This window comes from Chanodichthys erythropterus, chromosome 14 (assembly GCF_024489055.1).
Source record: "Chanodichthys erythropterus isolate Z2021 chromosome 14, ASM2448905v1, whole genome shotgun sequence".
Classification (NCBI taxonomy): Eukaryota; Metazoa; Chordata; class Actinopteri; order Cypriniformes; family Xenocyprididae; genus Chanodichthys; species Chanodichthys erythropterus.
This window is the reverse complement of record NC_090234.1, coordinates 34,733,604-34,749,323: the sequence shown is the minus strand read 5'-3', so window position 1 is coordinate 34,749,323 and position 15,720 is coordinate 34,733,604. Positions and strand designations below refer to the sequence as shown.

At 36.5% G+C, this 15,720-nt stretch overlaps 1 protein-coding gene across 2 annotated transcripts in view; it reads right to left on the bottom strand.

Moving 5' to 3' along the window:
* gli2a (GLI family zinc finger 2a) overlaps positions 1 to 14,854 on the bottom strand; it is an 84,445-nt gene extending 69,591 nt beyond the window's left edge. For both annotated transcript variants that reach the window (XM_067408693.1, XM_067408695.1), the window contains exon 1: positions 14,522 to 14,854. The gene's annotated coding sequence lies outside the window, so the exon portion shown is untranslated. The remainder of the gene's footprint in view (positions 1 to 14,521) is intronic.
* Positions 14,855 to 15,720: the final 866 nt, after the last annotated feature.

Genomic DNA, 15,720 nt, shown 5'->3' with positions numbered 1-15,720 from the left:
GGGGAGTTTATTTTTTTAAGTTCAATCAATGCATGAAGTCAGTGAGTAATCGTGTTAAATAATCCTGATCTCAATATTGATTTCAAAATTAAATTATAATCCTGATTATAATTTTTGCAATAATCAAGGTATGTGGAAGCCTGTAAAAATCTAAATTGTAAAATAAAGTCACAATTGTGAGACACTTAATATATTTTCTTTCTTCCAAAACATACAAAAGAAAAAAATAATAATATCACAACAGCCGATTAGGGAAAATAACTAACATATTATAAGTAGTGTGCTGCAAAAGGAAAATTATGCATGCAAACTAAATGATGCTTTACTTTTGACCTATTGAATGTTGTTTCTACATGCTAATCCAAAATATAATTTTCTTATGTTCAGTATCCTGTAAGAGTACCTGTGGCCACATTCATCAGCCTTTTCTTGTGCCAGTCAAACATCCCTTTGCCAAGGTAAGCCGATTAGAGGTGGACTGTTGGAGTTGGCCAGCATCTGTCTCAGTACTTGTTAGCCAAGAGGGTACATTTGCCATCCTGTCTCACTGACACCTCTTCATAGATTTAACTAAACATCGTAGATGTCAAAGGATTCATTTATACATTAATAATGAGGCCTCCTAATGTTGCTTGTGAACTCAGTGTTGTCATCAAATGTACAAAGGCCAATTATAACAACTGGGACATTTCTATACGTCCCTTATGGAAACCACCTTCCAGGACTCAAGGTTTTTCTTGTTCCATATCATTACCTCGATTGTTAAAAGAGAATGTTAAATGAAATGAATCCCTGTTTGAGGACATTAGTCAAACACAAACATGCTATTTCTGGCACTGGTCACCTTTATTTGCCAGTAACACTATTACTGCAGCCAAATCTGCCCTGGAATAGACGCACAGTAACAATGACTCATATACACCTGTCAAAGATAATCAATCATTACAATTTCAATAACATCCACCATACAGTGGGGATCGAAAGATCGAAAGAACCCCTTTCAGAATCTGTGAAAATTTTTAAAAATACAAGAGAGATCATACAAAATGCATGTTATTTTTTGTTTAGTACTGTCCTGAGTAAGATATTTTACGTAAAAGATGTTTACATATAGTCACACAAGACAAAAAAAAATAGCTGAATTTATTAAAATAAACCTGTTCAAAAGTTTGGGAACCCTTGGATCTTAATACTGTGTGTGGTTACCTGATGATCCACAACAGTTTTTTGTTTTGTGATGGTTGTTCATGAGTCTCTTGTTTGTTCTGCACAGTTAAACTGAGCTCTGTTCTTCAGAAAAATCCTCCAGGTCCTGCAGATTCTTCAGTTTTCCAGCATCTTTTGCATATTTGAACATTTTCCAGCAGTTCCTGTATGATTTTGAGATTCATCTTTTCATGCTGAGGACAACTGAGGGACTCAAACACAACTATTAAAAAAGGTTTAAACGTTCACTGATGCTCCAGAAGGAAACACGATGCAATAAGATCTGGGGGTGAAAACCTTTGAACAGGATGAAGATGTCCACATTTTTCTTATTTTATTGAATTTTTTTGTATTTTGTTTTTTCATTTAGTACTGCCCATCGGAAGCAACAGAAGATACATGCATGTTTCCCAGAAGAAAAATTAAGTACAATTTACCTTGATCTTCAAATTCAAAAAGTTTCCCCCCCCCCCGGCTCTTAATGCGTTATGTTTCCTTCTGGAGCATCAGTGAAAGTTTTTTAATAGTTGTGTTTGAGTCCCTCAATTCTCTTCACTGTGAAAAGATGGATCTCAAAATCATACAGGAACTGCTGGAAAAGGTTCAAATATGCAAAAGATGGTGGAAAACTGAAGAATCTGCAGGAGCTGGAGGATTTTTCTGAAGAACAGAGCTCAGTTTAACTGCTCAGAACAAACAAGAGACTCATGAACAACAATCACAAAACATAAAAACAGTCGTGGATTATCAGGTAACCACACACAGTATTAAGATCCAAGGGTTCCCAAACTTTTGAACGGGATTATTTTAATACATTCAGCTATTTTTTTGTCTTGTGGACTATATGTAAACATCTTTTACGTAAAATATCTTACTCAGGACAGTACTAAACAAAAAATAACATGCATTTTGTATGATCTCTCTTGATTTGTTAAAAATTTTCACATTTTCAGATTCTGAAAGGGGTTCTCAAACTTTCGATCCCCACTGTAGTCAATTCAATACTTTAATGATAGAAATAGACCTTTTTAACATTCTAAAATGTCTTTACTATAACTTTTGATCAATTTAATATGGAAGCTTGTTTCCGCCACTAAATAAAACACTAAAAAAAAAAGGTAATTAATTAACTTTTTATTTCGCAATTCTGACTACTTTTCTCAGAATTGCGATATATAAAGTCACATATGCATGTTGTTAACTCACAATTGTGAGATATAAACTCACAATTCAGACTTTTTTATATACTCACAACGGTGACAATTCTGTTCAAAACATTTTTCTCAGAATTGCAAGTTTATATCTCACAATTCTGACATTATAACTCACAATTGCATGAATTGCGAGATTAACAACTCGCAATTCTGACTTTATTACGCACAATTGCGAGTTTATATCATGCAATTCTGAATTTTTTATTCAGTAGCGGAAACAAGCTTCAAATTTAATGCATCCTTGCTTAATTAAAGTATTCATTTCTTAAAAAAAAAAAAAACCTTACAAACCAGCAAACTTTTGAATGTTGTGTGTATGAAATAAAAATTCTTATTTAACATTCAATAAAACAATATTTGAAGACTGTGCATTGTTCAGTTGGCAGGGCTGTTAGCTATTGGTTCAAAAGTTACAGCTAAAAGGCTAACCTGGTATGGCTAATCATCCCAAAATGGCCAAAATTCTACCGACTGATTTGCATAGCCAATATGTCAGTACCCCATATTGCCATTTACTTGTCAAGGTCTGTAGTCTAATGCTAACTCCGACCCTTTGACGAGAAGCTCTGACAGTACAGGTGTACTTAACTGAGTGGACAGGTGGCGATGAGGGCGAAAAACAACAAGAAAGCAACTCTGTTCTTCTGCGTGGCTGCTTTGACAAATGCAGCGTGTGAAAAGGATCAGAATCTCAGGTCCGCATGACAGAGGGGTGTGAGGATTGCGGGCTAATCCTCCATAGCCGCCCCCTACCGCATTACCCCACCTACTGCTGAGCCAGAAAGTTCAGCCGTGACCGTTCACAAAATCCCCTCTTTGAACACTCCTGCCCATGGATTGACCATGTAGACCACCTTCACAAATTCACAATCAGATAATGATTAGACCAGAGTGTTTCCATAAAACGTGTGCTGTAAGGGAAGAGCAGAAGGAGGACATCTGATTCACTTTATACTTGTAAATTTGATTTCCCTTCCAGCCAACAGTGGAAGACGAGTGAAGTCAAGCAATAAAGCCGGACACAATCCACTATCTTCACACAACTTTCCCTCCATTTTGTGGAAAGCAATTACACTGACTACTTAACACCAGCAATTATGTGGACTCCCAAAGTGTCAAAAAAAGTGTCTGGAAGCTCCATGAACTTTTCTTCATTTTCCCTGAATACATGACAGGCAGCTTTGACTGCTTCTTTCTGTGCCTGTAATCAGTCTGAAAGGAAGCAACAGGTGTGAAAAAGACCATCCACCCCACAGGACTGGTAGGGTGAAAAAAAGGACAAAAAAAAGAGACAAAAACCAGAGATAATGAGAGAAAACCCTGTGGCCCTTCTGAACAATCAAATGGATGCTGAAGAAACATGTTGTACCATCTTATAGAGCTGAAAATTTTCTATCAATAAATGATGACTGCAATTCTAGAAGCCTGCGCTTCTGTTCAACACTCCAATAGCATCACAGGCTCTTAGCAAAAAACAATCCAAAGGATAAACAGATAAATAAACAGATAAATCAACAAATAAATCAACAGATAAATCAACAAACACTTTCTGTATGCTAATGACATGAACATGTTTGGCTTGGAGCCTCATTCCTTTTCAACTGTGTTACGGCTTGCCTATCACACAACACAATGGAATGCAAACTTCCTCTTATTTGAGGATCTCTCTCTAGTCTTCTGTGGCATCTAATCTTTTGCTCAGAACCATGGTGAGGACATAAATCACCTCAAAAGAACTCACAGTTCTAGTGCAACAGTAGAGCAAAGTGATTCAACAAGATTATTTTTTTACTTTTAAACTTAACCGTGTATTAAGCGCCCATTTCCATGTGTTATGTGTCTTCTTGTAATCCAGGAACATGGATAACATTACAAGCATCTAGTGTCATCGGGTCAACAGGGTCGGGGAAGTTACTCCAAAACGGTTATCAATAATAAATCACTAATTGCTTTCTCTACATTATAATGGGACCACTTTTCTAATTACTCCCACTGAGCCATAATTACATCATTCATTACATCACTTTTGAGTGATGACTATAACACATTATAACAAGTTTTCGTATGCCATCTTTAAATTATACATTTATTTTATTTTTTTAAAGAAATGTATACTTTTATTCAGCCAGGACGGATTAAATTGATCAAAAGTGACAGTAAAGACATTTATAATGTAACAAAGATTTTCTATTTTAAATAAATTCTTTTGAACTTTATATTTATCAAAGAATCCTGGAAATGTTTCACAGTTTCCAAAAAAAAAAAAAAAAGCGTTTCTTGAGCATCAAATTGGCATTTTAGAATGATTTCTAAAGCATCATGTGACACTGAAGACTGGAGTAATGGCTGCTATAAATTCAGCTTTGTCATCACAGGAATAAATTACATTTACTTGTACAAAATGGTAATGGTTATATTAAAGGTGCCCTAGAATTAAAAATTGAATTTATCTTGGCATAGTTAAATAACAATAGTTCAGTACATGGAAATGACATACAGTGAGTCTCAAACTCCATTGTTTCCTCCTTCTTATATAAATCTCATTTGTTTAAAAGACCTCCGAGGAACAGGCGAATCTCAACATAACACCGACTGTTAGGTAACAGTCGGGGTGTACACCCCCAATATTTGCATATGCCAGCCCATGTTCCCAACATTATGAAAGGCATTAGACAAGGGCAGAACATCTGGATCTGTGCACAGCTGAATCATTAGACTAGGTAAGAAAGCAAGAAAAACAGCGAAAAATGGCAGATGGAGCGATAATAACTGACATGATCCATGATAACATGATATTTTTAGTGATATTTGTAAATTGTCTTTCTAAATGTTTTGTTAGCATGTTGCTAATGTACTGTTAAATGTGGTTAAAGTTACCATAGTTTCTTACTGTATTCACGGAGACAAGAGCCGTCGCTATTTTCATTTTTAAACACTTGCAGTCTGTATAATGCATAAACACAACATTATCCGTTAGCCACGGAGCACAGCCTCAAATTCATTCAGAATCAAATGTAAACATCCAAATAAATAATATACTCACATAATCCGACGCATGCATGACGAACACTTTGTAAAGATCCATTTTGAGGGTTATATTAGCTGTGTGAACTTTGTTTATGCTGTTAAAGGCAAACGCGAGCTCCGTGGGCGGGGAGAGTGAACATTTAAAGCGGCCGCAGCCTAAATCGGCTCATATTTAATGATGCCCCAAAATAGGCAGTTAAAAAAATGAATAAAAAAAAAAAATCTATGGGGTATTTTGAGCTGAAACTTCACAGACACATTCAGGGGACACCCTAGACTTATATTACATCTTTTAAAAAGATGTTCTATGGCACCTTTAACAAAGTCTTACTGATCCCAAACTTTTTGAATGTAGTGCATGTATAAAAGTACAAGAATTATATGAATGAAAAAAAGATGGTAATATCTTGGCAGTATAAACAGGAAAAAAAAGTAATTACAGTAACAAGTTACTATTTTATTGTAAAAATGTATATTGCATCACTAACGAAATACTAGGGGGTCACTGAAGTTAAAGTGATAGTTCACCCAAAAATGAAAATTCGGTAATCATTTACTCACTCTCATGTCATTCCAAAACCATGAGAAATTTGTTGATCTTGAAACACAAATGAACATCTTTTAATAAAATCAGAGAGATTTTGGTCCCTCCATTGACAGTCAACGCAACTACCACTTTGACGCTTCCAAAATTTCATAAAGAGATTGTAAAACTAATCCATATGAATCGAGAGGTTTACTCCAAATTTTCCAAAGAGACACGATTGCTTGATATGATGAAGTTTGAATTTAGGCTTTTATTCACATTTAAACATTCATCAGATTTGGTGAACGGAAGCTCAAGCATGTTTGCTTGACATGCAAGAACCAATGAGGTTCATTCACAAATGTTACACAGCACGTTTGAGCTTCCGCTAGAACCAATGAGGTTTGCTCTCACGCATCAAGCAAGTACGTTCGAGCATCTGTTTATGTTCACTAATCAATGTTTATATGTAGAATAAAAGCCTAAATTCAATGTGTTCATCATATAAAGCGACCAAGTCTCAATTCATATGGATTAGTTTTACGATCTCTTTATGATCTCTTTAAGTGATAAGGGACATAAATCTCTCAGATTTTATTTAAAATATCTTCGTGTTTTTAAAATGAATGAAAGTCTTACATGTTTGGACTGACATGAGGGTGAATAATTTATTACAATTTATTCATTTTGGGGTGACCTAACCCTTTAAAATCGTCTCAACTCAAGGGAACTTGAATATCTCACTACTGACTTCCAAAACAACCTGATGCACAGATCAGTATAAATTAGCAGGGAGGTTAGATTCATAGCAAAGCAGCAAAACTATGACATCCTCCTCTCAACACTGACAGACCTGATGAGTTGGCAGGCAGCTAGAGGCAGAGACATACCCCACTGACCAGCAGGGAAAAGACCAGAGGATGACCTTACCCATCCCCCCAACCATAAACCCCTGCATATATGCAATATCCTGTGCTTGATCTCTTTGTCCTCCTAAAAATCTGAAACAGATGTTTACTTTATAACTAAGTCTATCGTTTAAGAAACTGTCCCAGCGAGGGTCAAAGCGAAGCTCCGTTGAGTGTGGCGAGAATGTCGTTGTATATGTTTGTGCACCTAATTAAATCGTTACGAGAGCTGTGTTTATACTACAAGTGTTTATAAATAAGGTGAGGCTTACTGAGAGGATACTTTAACAGAGCGTAGTGCAGCTGTTGCGTGTCACATCACAGATCTCAGGAAAGAATTTGCTCTCTCTGCACACCATTTGCTCGGGTCACTAAACCAAATGGGTAGTTAGCGCTCTCTCACTACAGGCCCAGCTGTCATCTCTCCGTCTGTCCTCCCAGAAAGAAACAGACACAAATGTTAATTACATGCTTGTGAAGGCAATTATAGTTGCGGTGTAATGTAGTTTCAACGTAATTAGCAGCTAACTTACTGAATGGGACTATTTTATTGTACAGTTTTGCTCGGCAGCTTGAGGGTGTACTGTATCATTAAGGGTAAATATCATTTAGGCTATGGAAACATTATGAATGCCGACCGCATAACCAGTACATGACTGTTTTTTGTGATTATGCATGTTCTTAAACATCCATTGTATTTTAATTGTTGTTTCTTTTTGTAATAAGTCAATTAGTCAAAATAAAAAAAAGAATAAATAAAATCACTGTAGAAAGTATAAAATGTTGTACATTATATAATTTGTTGTTTAACATTAATTAATAATCAGAAAAAAACAAAAGCAAGTAATATAGTTAATTAACTGTATTTTTATGGCTGGAATGAACATACAGAATTTATCCGCAATGAACATGGCTCATCCAACCAGAATTTAGAGTCATAACTCCATCCATTTCATAATATCATTTCACTGTTTGCTTTATACATGCACACTCCAAACTTGAAAATATCAGTCCATCATCGTGGTCACAAATAAAGTCATCCTGAACCCTTAGGTATACACTCATCTTCCTCAGTTCTAAGTGTGATTTCTTCGTGTGTGAGCTTATTTTACAGCTTTTTTTTGTTGTCTGTTTTGCAAGTCAGTGGTCTGTCAGCTGTGCAGGGGTTTGGAGGGCGGAGAAACACTGGTATCTGTAACGTGTGATGGTGTCTGTGTGGATTCCTAACTCTACCAGCTGCTTTACACCCTGACACTTACCCTGTCTCTCTGTGTTGGACAATTAGACACTTTCAGCTTATCGGTCAGCAATAATATGACTATGAATTTGTTTCAAAGAAACAGTTCAGCCAAAAATACATATTTAGTCATCATTTACTCACCCTCATGTTGTTCCAGTCTCCCTTTTTTGATCAATTATTATGCAGTTCTTGTCAAACAACAACAGTATATACTGACCAGGGGTTGTAAAGCGCCATAAAGTACAAAAAATTGGACCACAAAAGCATCATAAAAGTGTTCCAAACTAAAGTTTTCTGAAGTTATTCAATAGACTGCTGCAGGGATAAGGTAGTTTTGTAGGCTAACCTGTAAGTTTACACCACCCTAGTTCCCTTGACAATAAGTCAATATGATTTTTCCATTGGCTTTTGGGTTTAGATAATAAGCTCTTTAACCAACAAAAGTTTATTATTCTTACATATTTCGCTGATCAATATATTCTTCAGAAACAAATACAACTTTTATGAATTTTGAAGCCTGAATACAAAAATCTTCACTAGTAAAAAAAATTCTAGAGTTAGTCATGGTCCCATGACTTCAATGTTAATATTGATAAACTTTAAACAAATCTTTTAATCGTTATTGGTGTGATGTTTAATGTCCCAAACAACCTCTATAGTCCCATTTAGCCACTTGTTACCAACAGTCGTTTTCAAGAAACATAAAAGCTTAAAAAAACATGAGTACAGTATTACTGATCCATTTTATGTCATAGAATAAAACAATAAAATATCCTTATTATGTTATTCACAGACATCATTTCAGCCATTTAACCAAAAAAAAAAACCAACAACAACAAAAAAAACATTAAAAAACAACAACACTGACTTCAGGACGATGGAACCCAAAGTTCTGAAATGCTTTTAGGATTCCTTTGTTTTTTTTAGACCAAAACTGAACTTGGTTATCCTTGTGTCTATTCTGCATCCAGTCTAAAAAAAAAAAAAAAAAATTGAGTGCACAATTTGAAAATTTTTGATACTTTTATGGTTCTTTTTTCATCAGCACCTATAAAGTGTTGTTTGTATGTCAAGGGCTGTATAAAGAGTTTGTCAAAAAAATAAATAAATAAATAAAAATAATTTTATTACAATGAAAAATCTATTTTTGAGTAGTCAAGTCATATATTAAAGCTACACCGGGAACTGCGAGATGATGACAGGGACACACATGATCCTTATCCAGCACAGCGTAGTGAGAGAATTCCACAGTGAGCCTGGCCGAGATCCAGGACGGCGTTCAGGGAGAGGCCACGAGCGGGAGTGGACATGTGTGTCGGGGGAACGAGCGGGCTGATTGCTAAAGATTACCACATGGCTTCTCCTTGCTCAACACATCCAGCTCGTCTTCCAGTCTGTTGGAGGAGTCTGTGGCCTGGCAGTGATTCAGCGCTCCTCTTTGAATCTCCCCGCTCATCCTATGGAACGCAACGAGACTGATCTATCTACCCACTCCATTCCTCGCAAGTCTGGTCAGGAGCTGAGAGGCCGTCTGATAAATCACAACTCCCTTGCATCGACTTCTCCATTTCCAATAACACAAGACTACTCTGCCGAACCGCCGGTGGCCTCTGTGCAGTTCAGTCTCGGTTTCTGCATCCGATTAGCTCTGACAACAAACACTTGGAACAGTGTGCTATTGTTTGAGCCTGTGACAGTGAGAGGGTAAACTGCGACTCACAGGCTGTGAAGATGATACAATATCTGTAATAACGATACAAGCAGCCGCTGTGAAGAGGTTCCCATAATGGAGAACTGGATAGCCCGTCAGCAGCCCTTCAGGAATTAATTAACTAGCACATCAAAGGTAACCCTCAGGGGCCACAGTGTCACACGGTACTTTGATTTAACGCTGGCTGTTGACTTGATAGTAAGCTGCTCATAATGCCTATCCTGACATACACCGCTTTACATTCTGTCCTCTCACATTGAGAAGGTTCTTAAGTAAAACTTCTACTAACTTTTCTCACAAACTTTTCAGCATATGCACCACCTTTGATCAAAACATTCAAGGCAGGGATGGGATTTGTAAAGAATTTATCGATTCCTGTTCCGGTTCTGATTCATCTTAACAACTCCGGTTCCTTAACAGCTTAATCAATGATTCTTTTAGTAGTTATAAGGATTTTTGGAAAAAATTAAATGTAATTCCACAGAAAAAAAAGGTGAGATAATTTCAGTAATAAATGAATTAAACACTGTTTGTATAGAGTTGTCACTGACTTCTTAGAGACAGCATAAAAGCAATCCAATAATTGGTCTTAATATTTAACAGCAGCACTAAATAAACAAAAATTCATTCATTCATTCATTAAAGAGTCATTCGTTTCAGGGTTCAGTATAGACTGATTGCACTTATGTTTTTGATTCACTAAAAAAATAACTTATTGTAATAATTTGTTTGTAAATCAATCTACACTGCACTGGTTGAGCATTATGTTTTTGAATCACAAAAGAATCAACTCTAAGTCATTTGTTTGGGAATCAATACACAGATTTTGCCATTTGTTTTTGATTCCCTTCCTAACAAGAATCGACTCATTACAGTCATTCCTTTGGGAATCAGTCTACACTCTCTGGTTGCATTGTCAGTTCTTGATTCCCTAAAAAGAACCAACTCATTATTAGAGTTATCCATCTGAGAATTGGGCTACACTGGTTGCACTATATGTTTTTGATTCACTAACAAGAAACCACTCATTATTAGTCATAGGTTCGAAAATTGAACTATGCTGGTCATGTATAACAATTGTATTCACTTCAGTGGACTGTTTTTAGTTGAAGAATATAAATGTGGTGAATGGACTTTGATAACTAAAATAAATAAAGTAAAAAAGGGACTATATTGAGTTGTGCCGTCTACCATCCGGGGAAACTCCCATGCAGTTTGAGAACCACTGAACTCACTCTGACAGTTATCTACATATAATTCCCAGCACCACAGCTTGTTTTCATGTTCTATGGATATTCCAACAGACTCAGCTGTCACTACACCTCATCTAAAATTCAAATACAGACTTGTAATTTTGGTCTAGTATGATGTTTATTCATGGTCAGCTAATAAAATAAATTTAGGTCCGTCCTCCGCATACTGTGTCTGGAGGTTTGCATGAATCACAGGTGGACATGTGGTTTGGGAAACGCTAACCATTCACTGTGTATAGAGTCACAGCAATGGCAAGTCAAATATAACTTAATGTAAACAGTATACATTTCAACTGTTCACTTTCCAGCTGTCTTTAAACGGTGACCCGCCAACCCACAGCACAAAAGAAAGGAAAGAGTAAAAGAAAAAAAAAAATGTGAAAGAGAACAAAGTAGAAAGCTTCCAGCTTTACAGGCTTCTGAGGAAGGTGAACGGCGTTCCTGCCTGTGTAATTTCTTTACCCGCACACATGAGCATGCATTACACCAACTTTTACCCAATCCACTGGGATCTGGAATTCATATAAAAATGCATTGCTGCATTATTAAAAAAAAATAACACATATGGTGAGTCTCCAGTGTAAAAGTCCCTCAAAATGAAAACTTGCTATTTCATCTAAGGCACTAGGACTCTTTAAGGGCCTTATTTTACTTTAGTTTTGGCAACAGTTGCTGATGAATAATGAGGTCAATCAATCAAATTCTGGCCTTTCACTTATTTTCCATATGCTATTTAATGGCATATTAAAGTCTTTTTTATATATACGTATGAGTGTGTGGTTTCTTTGATGATATCGGTACAGATTTAACAATACCCTGATAGTTGCATGGGAGGAAAAAACTGTGAAGGACCCCATCCACACTCATAAACCGGATGTGATGTGATCCTTATTAACCCCAGACACTTGTGAGAGAATGAGGCGGATGTCTGGAGGGGTGTCCGACACAAACTACTAAAATGCAGGGATTGTCCCGTGTCCTACGGGCCAAAGCAGAGGAGATGGGTTTCAAAGAACAGCCTTTGAGAGGGCAAATGAATGTAAGCAGTTACCACTTCTCACATCTCTCTGTTTTCTCTCCACACTGCCCTCATCTTCAATTCAGACCGACACTAGAGACGCTGCACACAAACTTGAAACACAGCTGTCTTTCACAGCACTTTAAACGGCCATTAAAGTCTCATCAATTCACTTTGAGGCACAAGTGTACTTCAGGCACTCCTCAAAGCATTTGCTGGCCGATAAAGAGATACAAGATCTTGCCCGACACACAACGTTGACCAAGATACAAAGTCTAGTTCTTCATCTCTTTGAGATTCCAAAGAGTTTTGGCTTTTTCAGTTGACAATTAATTTCCTGTGTTTGCTGAGGACGTACAATAAAAAATAACTATTTGTATCATGAAAGTCAGCATGAAAAGGAAGAAGTGGCGACAGTCTTTTCTTTCCCAAATGTGACATATTCGAGCAAAACGCTTCTCAAACAAGATGCAAAAAAAAAAAAAAAAAAAAAAAAAAACATAGGGTGGGATTTTGTCCATTAGGAATTGATTGTATTGTTGTTTGTCATTTTATAATCACTTTAGTTTTCACTTTTGGTTTCATGGTGACTCTGTGGATATGACAATGATAAAAAAAAATTATAATATATATTTTTTTTTATAGAAAATTCCATGATGTTTTACATCCTAACAACAGTAGAGGTACATTTAAAACTTTTGATTGTCATTGCATTGTCTTGTCCCGTCCTTGTGCAGTGCATGTGCAATGTCATTCAAGGTCCCCCTTTATGAGCGTTTGTTAAAATCTCCCGCGGAATTCCAAGGCTGAACAGCCCTGATTTAGGCAGCAGGACAAGAGGGAAATGTGTGAAACTGTGCAGAGCAGCAGGAAAGGAAGATGAAAGTGACAAGGTCGACCCATGTTTCAGAAGCTGATGACCATAGCCCAAACCAGGCTGAATAATCTGAATGGGCCATCATTTTTTTTTTCTTTTTGAATCCTTTCACTCGCTCTGCCTCTGACTGCTGGCGCTTCTCATTCTACACAATGGGAAATTCACTAAGACCTTTTATTCTTATGCTAATGCTCTCAACTGGGCATCACATTAAATTTAACACATGCACACACATTTCTGTTTTTCAGGAAAACCATGTACACTCTTGCCACTCTTTTAGCCAGTCCTTAAAACACAAAATTAAATTTACCTTAAATGCGTTGCAATATTTTTTAAAGTATTTTTTGTACAAAGTTACTGTCAACAGATAAACCAAAGAAAAGCCCATAGTAGCTACCCAGCCTGAAATTACTGATGTTGCTCTCTGTAAATTTATACATATAGTATTAAAAAAAATCTTCATTGGGAACTTTTCAGCTTAATTGAACAACCCTAACTATGCACCATTTATTATACAGACAATATTTTAAGGGAACCGAGAACCAGATTTTATTCAGAATCGGTTACATTTTTCTACCCAAGAACTTAATGATTTTCATGACATTTTGGTTCACCAACACTGTTATGTCAACTTCCTACACAACTATTCAGTGTCGACACCTTCACTGAATCTTAAACATGCATCTAAAAACCGGTATAGTACGATTACCAACGATTCTTTCGAATAGCATAGACCGACTCCCGAAGGAATGACATGCTTCCGATTCTGAACGAATGACTCTTATGAACCGGTTCTTTTAGTGATTCAAATCTACAACGCGATAAGTGAGGTTTGATTCCTGAACGAATAGCTGTTATGAGCTTATGAATGAGTCGTTTATTGAATATATGATTCATTTACTGAACTAAAAGTAATTACTTTTGTCATGCCTAGAAAATAAACCCTGTTACTGTGTTATGCTGTATTTAAAAGTAGTTACTGAGCGACTGCTCGTATGACAACGTTATATACACAACAGCCCATATCCTATTGCTACTATTGTTATTGCACAAAAATAAACATCTGTTTAAAGTAAGATTTCATATCTGTTGTAGACTGTTCAAATCTGAAATAATCTCGCAATTGGGCAACAGACTGCTGAGAAAAACAAATACAATAAATATCCAAATATTGTTTCATTAAAACGAATCTTTAATAGAGCCATTAAAGAACCGGAATCGTTAAGAGGAATCCGAATCGGAAACGCTGAATTCCCTACGGTTCCCATCCCTACCTGGGACACAAGTTGACAAAAGTTTGAGATTACAAAAGTCACAAAATATATAAACGAAGTTATGAATAGTAAAGAGCCAAATCCTCTTCTCGTCAGCATGGCTATAATTTGTAGCTTCAAATGCCATTCCAATATCTACAGCATGTTAATGTCGCGACACTTGTAACAACTGAAAGATGTAATAAATTGGAAACGCTGTCCATGAAAGCTGCGTACACATTGTGATCAGTAACCTTAAGAGTAAACCATAACGAAATACATATTTACCTTATTTGATGTTGCAAAGTTCGTCAGTTGCTCAGTTGTCCAGCGTGCATCCGAAAAACAACGCAATTGTACTTAAAACAAAAATGTTAAAAGTGATTCTGTCACGAAACTCCATCAGCGATTTATTTTGTTTTGCACAAGCAAATGTTTAAGGAAAACTACATCATTCGCAGACGACGAAGCGCTACAGTTGCATCTCGCAAACTTTGACGGTCCATCACACACGCGTCTTCAAAAGACTAGTCACTCGAACATTAAAAAGTAATTTAGCCGTCAACACGGCAGAAATTTACCCCAAGCAAGTTTGTTGAGTCGTCGGTTGTGAAGTGCGGTGAGAGATCTGTTGGCGTGATTTGTTTTCAATCCGATCTGCCCTCCTCTATCTCCACTTCTCCCCCCAGTTCTTTTAGTTTTGGGCCACTCGCTCTCTTCACCAGATGGGCCGGGTTACATCAAACCAAAGGTAGTCGAGGCTTAAGTTTGCTTTCAAGTTTCACTGGAGATTTGCAAAACCTTTGCATAAGAGTTTTCCACTTGGTTTCAAGTAAATCGATGATGTTTAAGGTTTGTTGAGATGACACATTTGTTAAACTGTCAATATGCATTTTTTTATATATTAAAATACCTCTATTAAATCATGATTTACACACTAAAAAGTAATCATATAATGATTTTACTATTTATTATTATTAAAGTGGTCTAAAAGTGTATTGAACTAAGTTGTAACGGATTTTATCAAAGGAAAGTGGCGCTTTAAGTTTTTGTAGCCTAAGTTTTGTGTCTGCTTGTGTGTGTTTAATGCAACTTATTGGAATGAATGTGTCTGAGATATTTTCGGTTCAATTATAAATTAAAACATAAAATAAAAACCTTGTTTTTTGTGGTTGATGCACTCTGTCACATTGCAGATGATCCCAGCCTGTGATCCTAGCTAAAAATAAAAATATAATAAAACATAAAATTAAAAAACACCTTAAACCAACCTAAACTGGTTTATTGGTCTTAGCTGGTTCAAGATGGTCTCCCAGCACGGCCAAGCTGGCCTTCAGCTGGTTTACAACCACTATAAATCCATCAGTCTAGAAATTTTTTACAGCAAGGACGTGTACTACTTTGCCAATCAATAAACACAATACAACGCCACCTAGTGGAGAAATGAGGGAGGTTTATGTATTGGAATGGTGCAATTAGTTTTGAGC